This window comes from Macrobrachium rosenbergii, chromosome 56 (genome assembly GCF_040412425.1).
Source record: "Macrobrachium rosenbergii isolate ZJJX-2024 chromosome 56, ASM4041242v1, whole genome shotgun sequence".
Taxonomy (NCBI): domain Eukaryota; kingdom Metazoa; phylum Arthropoda; class Malacostraca; order Decapoda; family Palaemonidae; genus Macrobrachium; species Macrobrachium rosenbergii.
The window spans coordinates 24,557,656-24,571,094 of NC_089796.1; the positions used below are offsets into that span (position 1 = coordinate 24,557,656).

Genomic DNA, 13,439 nt, shown 5'->3' on the forward strand with positions numbered 1-13,439 from the left:
AGGACCTTAGTGAAGGCAGAAAAATCTTGTTATATCTATTCACTTAAACTTGGTTTCTATACAGTGGCTGTTTTCTTAACCATTCAAGACTAACACTATGAATGTGTTTTTAGTACTGGAGTTAATAAAAAAAACAACAACAATACATCTACGGGCTACTCTGTGAGCTCAAGCCGGAGTTGGCATACAGCCAGCTTAATCTCAAACAGCGTACTCTTGGTATCCCCTGTAGGACTTACGTTTACAATACGACTTGACAATGCTGAATTGCCGTGAACACCAGCAATTAATATTCGCTGTCAAAACCAACGTTATGGGATAAGCTGTAATTGGCCACCACAGACCGGTATGTGCCACTACAGACCGGTATGTGTGTGTGTGTGTGTGTGTGTGTGTGTGTGTATATATATATATATATATATATATATATATATATATATATATATATATATATATATATATATATATATATATACATATATATATATATATATATATATATATATATATATATATGAACAAAGTTACAGTCACGAAGTCTTGGTAATGAGGCGAAAGTGCTTAGCATCTCAAATGTTTCCACTTTCCCTTCGTAGCCGTAACTTTGTTCGTAAAATTATGACGTTTTTACTTTTTCGTGACTTAAAATCAAACATTATACATATATATATATATATATATATATATATATATATATATATATATATATATATATATATATATAATATGTGTGTTTTTTTGTAATGTTACGAGACCCACTGTTGATAAAGTTTCTGCCGCAGAAAACTCGTTGTGCAAAGGAGTGACTGAATAGTGTCAAGTTTGTTTGCTTGTTAGTTAGTCTGTGCTCGTCAAGAGTGCTTGAGGCTCAGTTTTGGGGAAGGAGGCTCTTTGCATTTCTCCTCTAAGTTAGAACTTGAAAGGATGCCGCGTGACGCTCGCTGAAAGTAAAATTATAGTTTTTATTTAAAGATTGGACAACTGCTCCCATCCAAACTGTTTTTTAGGCACGTAAACAAGTTTTTAAACAAAGTTTTCATTCCAAAATTTGCTGTACTTCGTGTTTCCAAAACTGCCTTCTTTGCCAGTCTTCCACTTAAACATAAAAAGTCTTTTTATGAAGAATTATACAAAATCATCAATCACCATACTCTGGCTACTAATTTAAAGCCAATACCAAGAAACCCTTTGACGAGTGGCTCTCTATTTAAATACAAAGAAAAGCCAATAACTCTAATGACACCCGGTGTAATATACAAATTCACTTGCCACAAATGTGACCTGAGGACATACGTCGGTTGCACGCGAAGTCGCTGAAAGTGAGAATAGACTTTCATCGAGGTGTTGTTTACACAACAGGGGTTAAACTATCGAACCCTGAATTCACTAACAAACGAGACTATGTACATAAATGCAAATATAAAATAAAATATGATGATTTTGAGATATTGCGTACAGCCTCGAACGAACAACTTCTGGCAATTCTTGAATCATTATATTTTATAAAACAAATTGTTCCGCAGTTAAATTCACAGTCCTCTGCCACGCCTCTGTACCTGTCATGAGTGCTCCTGGAGCCCCAAGGTGCCCTTCGCTGTCACTCGACTTTCTTTCTGCTTCATATACAGACGTGCCTTCCCTTTAGCATTTCAATGTTAGTTTATTAAATTTAATCTTTTGATGACAATCTGTATTTTCTAATATTTTTGTCTGAGTCATCTTAATGTTTGTAAATATGTTTGTCTTTTTAGCCTGGAAAATGGGACAACTGTGGTCCAGCAACGTAGGCGACTGTAATAAAGACATCTGATGTCGACATGTCTGTCCTTCTCCCACTTCTGATGTTTGATCGAGTCTTAGCAACTATACGCCTTCTCTGATCCATATATATATGCATACAAACATACATACACGCAAACGCAGACACATATATATGTGTATGTATATATGTATGTATGTGTATATTATATATTTACAACCACACATACATACACACACATATATATATATATATATATACACATATATATATATATAAATATATATATATATATATATATATATATATATATATATATATATATATATATATATATATATATATATATATATTTAATATATATTCATATTTTCTCCCTCTTAGCCACCCAGATAATATATCGATTTTTTAAATAAAAGAGCTTCTCAGTTAAATGGCAGGCTAGGATTTAATGGCGGGAGAGATGTTAGGTCTCTTGTTTTGACTGTATGTAGGGGCAGATTCCTTTCCCACACCCCAACATCGCCTGACCTGGGGTAAAGGACAATGACACACCTTAGCTCCCCAACCCCTCTCAATCACGTGATGTTAGGGTAGAAGAGAGACTAGGAAGTTCGTTAAGCCTAAAAGGTGAAAGCCTTGCCGAGGGGGGCTACTACTTTGAGCCTTAGGGACTTGGTTATAAGGCCTCTTTCCCTGTGACCCTTTTACTGGCTTAAGACTTGCTTTCAGATGTGGCCTGCTTGCGCACAAACGAACGCACTCGAAGAAGTTTTTCGAACCAAGAGGCGAGGTGAGACACAGCAGACACACTCAAAATCCCGGCACAAGAAGATGTACAAAACCTTCTCCTGTCTTTCATTTGTGTGGTAGTGGACAAGCGCCAGCGAACCAGTTTGTCTTGCAAGGAGCTCATGCAACAGCACCAGGTATGTCTGAGTAGTGGTCTACTGCTAGTACAATTCTTTCTCTCATCGTAAATTTCTCCCCAATTCCCAATTTTCAACTTTTCCATTCTCCTTCAAACTCCCCCTTGTTTTGAGATTGATGACACTGACCATGCTCTCTCTCCCCAGCGCCAATACAAGTTTCAGTGATCAGAAGTAGACTACCTCCTCCATAGTGTTAAATAAGGACTACTTAAATTATGCACTCAAGTGATTAAATTCTTCCTAGTGCATAGGTTTCATGTGATAACTTTCCAGTGCATGCAGTTACTAAACCTGGCTCTTTATTCCAGGAATCCTGCTTCGCACCTCAGTCAACCAAGCCTTGTAAATTAAGTCCCCTGGAATGCTGCCATGTAGAAAATACAATAAAGTCTAGTTAGCGGCCCGTTGCTAGAAAGCCCCCTCAGCAGGTTAATTCATGCCTTATTACAATGTCCAGTTAACGACGTGCTACTGACATCCTTGCGAATTTGATTCTTGCATCATTCTTACTTTTGTTTTTGCTGGCTCTTCAATTTCCAGCGTCATTTCATTGCTTTATGTGTAAATAAATTCATTGTAACGTAAATTACTCAATATTTGATCTAATTGGGTAAAATAAGGTAAGAGAAAAAATCTCCTCCCTGCATTTTGTTTACAGACTGGTGTTCTCCTTTGGCCCAACTGGCAGTATCTAAATTAAAGTAACCCCTTCCTTCCGCCAAGGACCCCCAGTTTGTAAGAGTGTCGATCTCACCAGGATCTAGTCTAATAGTGATAATTAGTCCTGCTATTTGCTAAGACTAGAGACGAACCAATGGGGGCAGAATTAATTCATTTAATTAATTCCATTATTTCACAAAGACATAAGGTTGACTGAAGCAGAGCATAAGGTAAGGTTGTTATTATAAGTCTTGTAGCATTAAGGACACGTAGGGACAAATGTGAAAGTGATATTATTTTTTAAGAGAAAAGAGTAAAAACACAACAAGTTTTTTGTTAGAATTTCTTCATAAAACAGGAGAAAGCGTATAAGTTCTTAAGCTAGCGAGGCAGAGCGGCAGCCTGCGAACCTCTCATCACCGCGAACTTTCGAGTGTAGGGAGCAGTTGCGTTGTGTTGCCAGATGAATGAGTATAGGAGTTAGGCAGTGTTTACTTGGGAATTACCGCATGCGATAGCCGTGAAGAGTTAGCTAGGAGTTTATTCAAGAACAGCTACGGCAGAGAAAGTGTACAGTTTCTCTGTCTGTGATGTAAGACTTTAAATTCACGTTAGTTAAACCACATGTAGCAGTCTCTGGCATCCCAACGCCAAGCGAGTAAGCAGACATTCTGTTCAAGTTGGCACATGCGCGAATCGTTTCCAGCATAGTAACACCAACATTCCAACCGTATAATCAGTAAAGTAAAGTAAAGACATTGCTGATGTTTAAAGTTAAACAATTCACTTTTGCATTCGAAACCCACATTTAGCGAAGAAAGTAGAGTTTTGTTGTTTGCATCCGTTTTCTCTCCAACACTTCCCATTCTCTGTTGGCGCGACAAAGCGACGAGTTGAGTGACGAAGCGAGTCGACCCACGATCAGCTGTTTTCTCACACACGCGACTCGATCCCACATCTTTCGTTCACGCTGAGTGAAGTTTCATCGCTTTTCAACCTTAACGTAAAACCTTCACAAAGACTTGAAGCCTTGAAACAATTTATGAGTTTACTTATTATCACTTGTCAGGCTAGCACACATTAGTAACCTTACATAGCTTCCACAAATTCATTTTGTAAAAGAAAGAAACCTTAACATAATTTCGCAAACATTCTTTATTTTCTCTTAAGCACAAGGTAAAGTGACCTTAAAATTTCTAACGTATAAGAGTCCCATTACATTGCGCTCTCAGAGAGAGAGATATATATATTTTTTCTTTTCCTTTTTATCATAACAAGTGGCATACAAAAATTTCTCCACGAGCATTGGAAAACCAACCCACGAATCATAAAAGCCAAATACAAAGAATTTTCTTTCGTTTAACCAACCTTTGATCTTTTAAGATTCAAACCCATTGTTCCTTTATCACATACACAGTGTGCGAAATTTATAAGTGCTCGTGTTCAGCGAATAATCTCACGTACCTGTGTTTTCTATTAAGTACTTCAGCCCCCATAAATTTTTGTATGCCATAGAGTGCACGGACAGCTATTTAATTACATGTTTATCAACTGCAGTGCATGAGTGAGTATTCATTATTCAAGACTTGCGTATGCCGCAAACACCAAATCGCTTATTGTGTGCAAACCCCATATCCTCCTCTCCACATGTCAGGGAGAAGGCTTCCTTTCCCCACGTTAGGAAGCAATCTCTAGTTCATAAAACTAGCCACCCACGAGTGTCACGCCCCAGTTTCCCCTTCCCACAGTGCCACTAATTTGAGGTACTGCCCACCAACCCAATTACTGAAGCACTTATCTTTCTTCTTTCCTTTTCCTCTCTCACTTACTTTCTGCCGGAGTCTCTCCTTTCCCTCTTACTCCTTGATTACCTTCTGCCTCAGGCAGAGTGCCACTCCTTCAGTGCTGTTCGATTGCACTGACCTTTAGTAGTGCTCCACAGAGCGCACCGGCACCACAGTGCCACCCAATCAAAACACTCACTCATAAGCCACTGCACCTGTACCTGAAATACAGAGTGCCACCAACAGTGTATCCGCCCATAAGGACCGTAGTGCCTTCAGGATAACTCCCATTTCATAAATGTTTCCGGCCATAAGGAATATTATACCTTCAGGAGCACTTCCATATCTGCCAGCGTATCCGCCCATAAGGATCAGACTTCCTTCAGGATCGCTCCATCAGTGTGACCTTCACACAGCACACTCAACCACAGTGCCACCTCATTGGAAAGGTGCCACACCACTGAAGTGCCACCAAATTACGGGACACTTCCCACAATCGTCACAAACCTTTCCTCCAGGGACAGCCAGTCAACCCACTTAGCTGCCCCTCTCCCACCGGCAACATGGCAACCGAGGAGTACAAAGCCTTCAAGGATCTAGGGAAGGAGGTCGGTCTCACGGGACCTGGACTCACCAAGCGGATCAAAGAACAGATCACAGAACAGAGGAGAAGCCAAGCAGAGGAGAGAAGAAGAAGAAAGAGAAGAGAGGAGAAGGCAGCACAAAGAAGAACAGAGACAGCGAGACGAGGAAAGAGAAGAGAGGAAAAGACAGCGAGAAGCCGAACAGAGGCGGCTGGCAGAAGAAAGAGAAGAGAGCAGCAGACAGCACGAACTAGCCCTTAAGGAAAGAGATTTAGCCCTAAAAGAAAGAGAGCAAGCGCTCAAGGCGAGCGAGCTGGTGCTCCTAGACAAGGAGCTCAAGTTGGAGAGGGCCATGAAGGAAAGTGCCGAAGCTCTAGCATCCCAACAAGCCTCTAGCCCCACACCTGCTGCCTCGAATGCCCCACTATCAAGCCTTAATGCCCTAGTCCCCAAGTGGACTGAGGAAGAGCCGGAAGCATAGCTGGAAGAGGTCGAGGCACTCTTCGATAATTTCAACACCACTGAAGCCGAGAGGGCCTTAGTGCTGACCAAACACCTGGAAGGTAAAGAGAAGGCAGCCCTCCACTCACTGGAGCAGAGTCAACGAGGAGACATGGCCGCAGTCCATGAGGTAATAGCCAAGGCATATGAAATCACCCGAGAAGTGGAGACAACGGTTCCGAGGTCTGGCCAAGGAAGCCGGCTGGTCCTGGACAGAATGGGCCTGTCACAAGACTCAGGCTGGGACCCGCTGGATCGACTCACTGAAATGCACGACTTTCGAGGACCTATTCGATAGGACCATACTGGAAGATCTTTTCCAGTGTGTGCCTGGGTCTCTGACTGTGTATCTCAGTGATAAGCAGCCACCCACTCTCAGAGAAGCCTGCCGCTTGGCTGATGTCTGGGAAACGTTTAATGTCTCCCACAGCATGTTTCAATGCTGTGTAATGCCACCCGGATACCTCTCAGGCTCAACTCGGCCACGGAACGGACCACCTAGCAAACCTACTTGCACCATCTGCAAGAGGTACAGTCATGCCGAAGCCGAGTGCTGCTACAAGGCAGACAACAACCAGGGCAACAACCACTGGCAGCCTACCAATAACCGCCACTCCTCCTCTCCTACCTCCGCACCACCTTTCCAGTACACGGTCACTGCCGGGAAATCATCCCATCGCAGGGAACCTCTGCCGGGACTGTGGAGCTCCAGGGCACTCTTCGTCTGGGTATCCTGCCTGCTCGAAACATGTGCCCTATCCCTGGCACGTCAACCTGATTAGTGCCACCTCCTCCCTGGCTGTGCCACCAGAGAGGTCTCACCCCGAGCAGGTCTGGACTCAGTCCGTCTCAGTGGCCCCTCTGGATGGCTCTAGCCCACCAGTGCACCTACCAACTACTGCAGACACTGGCTCAGATATTAGCCTGATTGATCGGGCCAAAGTGCCTGCCAGTGCCTGCAGTGCCGCCATAGATGAGCAAACCAGGTGGACGGTACCCTGGGTAGACGAGCAATCCTTGGCCGTTCCCACAGTCGAACCCAGGGTGATCACCCCTTGGAGCACCCAAATTCACCGCCTTGGCGTGGTGAAACGTATTCAGCACAGAGTGGAATTCCTGCTGGGACGAGACATCCTCTGGGGATGTCCCACACCCTCGCCACTCTGTTGCCTGACTACCTCCGCCAGTGAGGCCATGCCAAAGCTTCCTGAGCAGGACATCGCCTCTGTGACAGCTGTGCCACCAACAGCCCACCCTTCCGTTTGCCCAAGAGCGAACCGGACCCACCAGCATCTAAACCATTCCAGCCCTAGTCCACAAATCTCACGACCGGACGGCTACCAAAAAACTCCTCCCTCACCACGAAGGGATACTACCAAATACCACTGTAGTACCTGGAATATAATAGTGCACTCCAAAAGATGGTCAAAGTGCCCCAGCAAGCTAGCCGCAGCGGCCATCATTTCCACAACCAACCCAAGAGGCTCGGCCCTCTCCCCAAGACAGGAATCTCTGTCGCCTATCACTCCAGGTACACCAAGGGGTTTTGCACCCCCGGGGCCCTCTTCAGCCTCATCTGAATCCAATTTGCTGCCAGTGCCACTTGTGAGCACTGGTCAGAGCCAAGCTCCGCCTATCTTGGCCAGAATCTCCATACCAACCTTAATCCCCGTGCCTGGCCCGGAGTTAGTGCCAGTGCCAGAATCAGAACCTGACACGGATCCTCCTACAGGAGATCCACCTAACCTCACAGATGTGGTCATCGCCCATTGTGAGCCTCCGACCCCTGACGTTTCTTCTTCCCACTTTCTTCCACCTGCCAAGGATGACCTCTGGCAGACCTGGACATTACCTCTTTTATGGTCGACAGGAACTGTCCGGCCAGGATGCAGACATTGGCTCTACTCCCATGACAGTTGCCGCAGCAGCCGAAGTAGGAGACCAGCCCATAGCTACTGAGTCTGCCCCTGATCCTGCTCCTGGCCTTTCTCCAGAGTCGGTACCCTCATCACCTCCTGGGAATGGCTTAGCCAGACCTTGGAGGCCCCCGAAGAAGAAGAAGAAGGGATGAAAGAGATCCAATTAACAAATCAGAGCCACGAGCTCTCCTTGGCACTCCTGCCCAGTTGGCACAGTGCTGCTTCCACCTCAGAGTGATCCTGGCACCTGCCCAGAGAAGGTAGCCTGCATGATCTCTGCCCCAGTAGCATTAATTCCTAACACCTTAGGCATTTGTAACATACTAACCTTTTTCCAACTAACCTCCTTCAAAACTATCCCATTCGCAAACTGATACCTTCCTTAATTGCGTACCGTGATCTACCCTTCAGGTTACTCATGTTTAATTTTGTTACGTGTATTAATCATAAAGTGTTGCATAATTCATAATTCATTGCATGCCATTTGTCAGTGCCAACTCGTTCTGTGCCAGAGCCTTAGGATAGTAGGTTAGGTTAAATATTTACTATGTGCATTTGCCTGGGAGTAGAGTTCTCCTGTCATTAGAGACAGTTAGTAGTAGTGTCTACACCCTTAGATAGGTTAGGCCAGTTGTAGTACATAAGTTAGCCAACCCAAGTACCCCTCCTAGCAGTTAGGTAGGTCCATTTACCCATTGCAGTGCAAAGGCACAATTCATGTAGGAACACTAGCTGACTAGTCGGGACGAATAGCTTACTTAGCCAAGACCTTCACGCCTGAAAGGGTGTGAATGCCTTTCCAAAGGGGGGACCTTTCGCGTATTTTCATTCCTCCCTCTTAGCCACCGATAATATATCGATTTTTTAAATAAAAGAGCTTCTCAGTTAACTGGTAGGCTAGGATTTAATGGCAGGAGAGATGTCAGGCCTCTTGTTTTGACTGTATGTAGGGGCAGATTCCCTTTCCCCCACCCCCAACATCGCCTGACCTGGGGTAAACGACAATGACACACCTTAGCTTCCCCCCCCCCACCCCTCTCAATCATGTTAGGGTGGAAGAGAGACTGGGAAGTTCCTTAAGCCTAAAAGGTGAAAGCCTTTCCGAGGGGGGCTACTACTTTGAGCCTTAGGGACTTAGTTATAAGGCCTCTTTCCCTGTGACCCTTTTCCTGGCTTAAGACTTGCTTTCAGATGTGGCCTGCTTGCGCACAAGCGAACGCACTTGATGTTTTTCGAACCAAGAGGCGAGGTGAGACACAGCAGACACACGCAAAACCCCGGCACAAGAAGATGTACAAAACCTTCTCCTGTCTTTCCTTTGTGTGGTAGTGGACAAGCGCCAGCGAACCAGTTTGTCTTGCAAGGAGCTCATGCAACAGCACCAGGTATGTCTGAGTAGTGGTCTACTGCCAGTGCAATTCTTTCTCTCATCATAAATTTCTCCCCAATTCCCAATTTTCAACTTTTCCATTCTCCTTCAAACTCCCCCTTGTTTTGAGATTGACGACACTGACCATGCTCTCTCTCCCCAGTGCCAATACAAGTTTCAGTGATCAGAAGTAGACTATTTCCTCCATAATGTTAAATAAGGGCTACTTAAATTAACCACTCAAGTGATTAAATTCTTCCTAGTGCATAGGTTTCATGTGATAACTTTCCAGTGCATGCAGTTACTAAGCCTGGCTCTTTATTCCAGGAATCCTGCTTCGCGCCTCAGTCAACCAAGCCTTGTAAATTAAGTCCCCTGGAATGCTGCCATATAGAAAGTACAAGAAATTCTAGTTAGCGGCCCATTGCAAGAAAGCCCCCTCAGCAGGTTAATCCACGCCTTATTACGATGTCCAGTTAACGATGTGCTATCGATGTCCTTGTGAATTTGATTCTTGCATCATTCTTACTTTTGTTGTTTTCTGGCTCTTCAATTCCCAGCGTCATTTCATTGCTTCATGTGTAAATAAATTCATTGCAACATAAATTACTCCCTCATTTCCCACGGCAACCTTACAATATTTGATCTAATAATTGGGTAAAATAAGGTAAGTGAAAAAACCTCCTCCCTGCATTTCGTTTACAGACTGGTGTTCTCCTTTGGCCCAACTGGCAGTATCTAAATTAAAGTAACCCCTTTCTTCCTCCAAGGACGCCCAGTTTGTAAGAATACACACACGCACACACATTATATATATATATATATATATATATATATATATATATATATATATATATATATATATATATATATATATATATATATATATATATATATATATGTGTGTGTGTATGTGTGTGTGTGTATACATGTATATATGTATATATATTATATATACACACACACACACACACACACATATATATATATATATATATATATATATATATATATATATATATATATATTATAAAACCACCTCTGCTGACCAGATGCTTTGGGGGTTTGGCTTTCTGATAAGCAACCAAGTCTGTCAGATATCACAGATCCTACGTTATAGCCCGCACTCAAATATCTTCTAGATATCTTACAGCTAACAGCAATTCCACTCCGTTCCTAACAGAAACCAACCTACACTTTACACTGAACTTTCATTTTAAGAGATTATCTAATTCATGCCATATTAAAATGGTAACATAACAAAAAAATAACCATAATAGTGAAAGTTGTATTCCTCTTAAAATCCATTTCAAAAGTGGCAAATCTCAAAACCAGCAAAGAAAAAATAAGACTGCAATGCCATTACGTCAATCCAAAATTTGCATATTCCATATGCGATTTTCTTAAAAAAAAAAAAAAAAAAAAAAGGCTTTAGAATAACGTTCAAAAGAATGATGGAAAATGTGAAGGGGCCTGCTACCTGGAAAGGTAACTACTGAAGAGACAACCTAATTCAATTTTTTTTAATAAAGACATTATTATCTTGGGGTGCATTGCCTTGTCAAACATTCACTAGCTAATGTTGTATGATTACACTGGTCTCGTGGGCGCACGGGCTCTTGCTTTCTAAACAGTCAGGATAAATAGATACAGAAGATAATTATTTACTCTTACATTCATGGAACGGAATCAATCTCTATTTCAATGGAGGAATAAAGTTTGTCATGCACTCTTCCCTGTCAGTTAATCGCGAGAGAGAGAGAGAGAGAGAGAGAGAGAGAGAGAGAGAGAGAGAGAGAGAGAGAGAGAGAGAAATCAGCGATTGAAAGGTTAAATACCCGAAAATGAACAAACAAAAAATTATCCTTACCATTATTCCTGCCGTTATCATCATCCCTCCATTACTAAACTGAGAGTTTCATTTATTATTTCTTATCTTAAATTACCAAAACAAAATGGAAACAGGGATAAAATCGTTTCACTGTTTCGGAAATTTCATTAGCTGGCAGCAGGACAAGTGCCGTAGATTTCTTAGAATCCTATGTACCATCATGCATCGCCGAGGCTGACTGACAACGCTGATTTAAAGTCTGGGATAATTTGTGCGTCTAAGACTGACGTCAGGATTACTGCTGATATCAACCGTAGCCTTGGTAAAAAAAAAAAAAAAAAAAAAAAAAACCACACGAGTTGATATTATCGCTGTGAAGTCTGGAATCATTTGCACTTGAATCTCTATGACTGATATCAGGAAGACTGCTGATATCAGCCGAGCTTTCTGACACCATATGTGATGACATCGTTGAAGTTGGCATCGTTGCACGGAGTCTGGAATCTTTTGCTTAAATCTTCATTACTGACATCAGAAACAGTTTTTGACACTCCTGCTGATATCAGCCATGACTTTCTTCGGGAATATTTTGGGGTGACATCCCTATGATAGACTTCAGGAATAATGTTGACGTTTCTGTGGATATCAGCCATTGTTTTGCTAAGCTTATATGCGTTGACATCATTGCTTTGAAGTCAGGATGTGTGGTATCAGCCACAGCTTTGCTAAAATCCTAGGAGCTCACATCATTGCACTTAAATCTCTGTGACCGACGCCAAGAATAGTTATAAAAATTATAGTTATATCTGCCAGTTTTGCTTAATTCAGATACGGTGACATCGTCACTCTGACGTCAGGAATCCTCTGGGCTTAATCAACTATCACTGACGTCAAAAATACTCATTGACATTACAGTTTGGTGGCTTACGTACCAATGATGTCTTGTGTAATTAACTTGACCGCCCTTTCAACCCAGCTGAACTTCTATGCTTACACAACCAGTAGTGTATGTATGTATGTATGTATGTATGTATGTATGTATGTACGAGTATACATTTAAAATGTATATATAGTTTTTGTTTACAACTCATCTATCAGGAACTACGGCTAAACATATCTCCATAACATACAAAAAACAACGGTACGGTGAAGGAAACATCTGATCAATTGTAACAAAATACTAGTTATGATTTTACCACTGCCTTGAAGAACGTCTTTATCTATCTGCTTTCGTAATTTGGCGTCGCAATGACTAAGGTCATCGCTCTTGTATTATTCGACGCAAACTTCCACAAATTGTGGAAAACAAAGTAAGAACATGTCTAATAAATGACGGATTAAAATAATGAAACCTAAGGAAAATGAGGATGAAAATAGTTTTCAAACTAAAATGTGGATGGATGTACAGTAACAGCAAACAAAAAGGTGTAAAAACTGCATGAAAATAAGAGAACGGTATATAAAAAATACTAACTTATGATACAACTGCATGAACAACGATTATCTAAAATATATTTTCCCAGAAAAATCATTAAAGGACATATCTGGAGAATACGTAATCTAAATCGGCTTTCAGTTCCAGGAAATCCACTTAAAAGTTCATCTACCTGAAACTGTTAGAAAAATAACTGACAAATTTCAAACGAAATTCGGGTCTACAGCCAAAGTCAGACGTACTGATGATGCAAAGCGACAGTGGTGGCTATGCAAGATGATACACAAGTGTGCTAAGAGTGAAATCACAGTTTTGGAAGCGGCATCAGCAATAAACAAACTTGAGAACTGGAAAACAGCAAGTTATGACGTAATAACTTCAGAAATCATTTTAGCTGAGATTGAAATGACACATAGGCTGGAGAAAGAAACTGATGAAAAGCTTAAAGATGAACATGTTGGTTCTAGGTAATTCAGGAGCTGCGCAGATCAAATCGTCCCTGTTTTGGCAAAGTGACGAATATGTATTTCTTCAATTTTTTCGAGTTATCTGCACAGACGGTGATTTTATCATTGACCTCTTGTTTCAGCAAAGTATCGAGTCTGTCTCTACACTCTTCTAGGATGTATGGTGAGAGAGATCCACTTGATACTTACATAAAACAT

General features: G+C 42.0%; 1 long non-coding RNA gene across 1 annotated transcript; it reads left to right on the top strand.

Annotated features, from left to right (window-relative positions):
- The first annotated feature begins 2,586 nt into the window (after window positions 1–2,586).
- LOC136836378 (uncharacterized) lies at window positions 2,587–10,130 on the top strand. The gene is made up of 3 exons (XR_010852381.1): window positions 2,587–2,688; window positions 9,331–9,524; window positions 9,836–10,130. It is a non-coding gene; the product is annotated as an uncharacterized lncRNA (long non-coding RNA).
- Window positions 10,131–13,439: the final 3,309 nt, after the last annotated feature.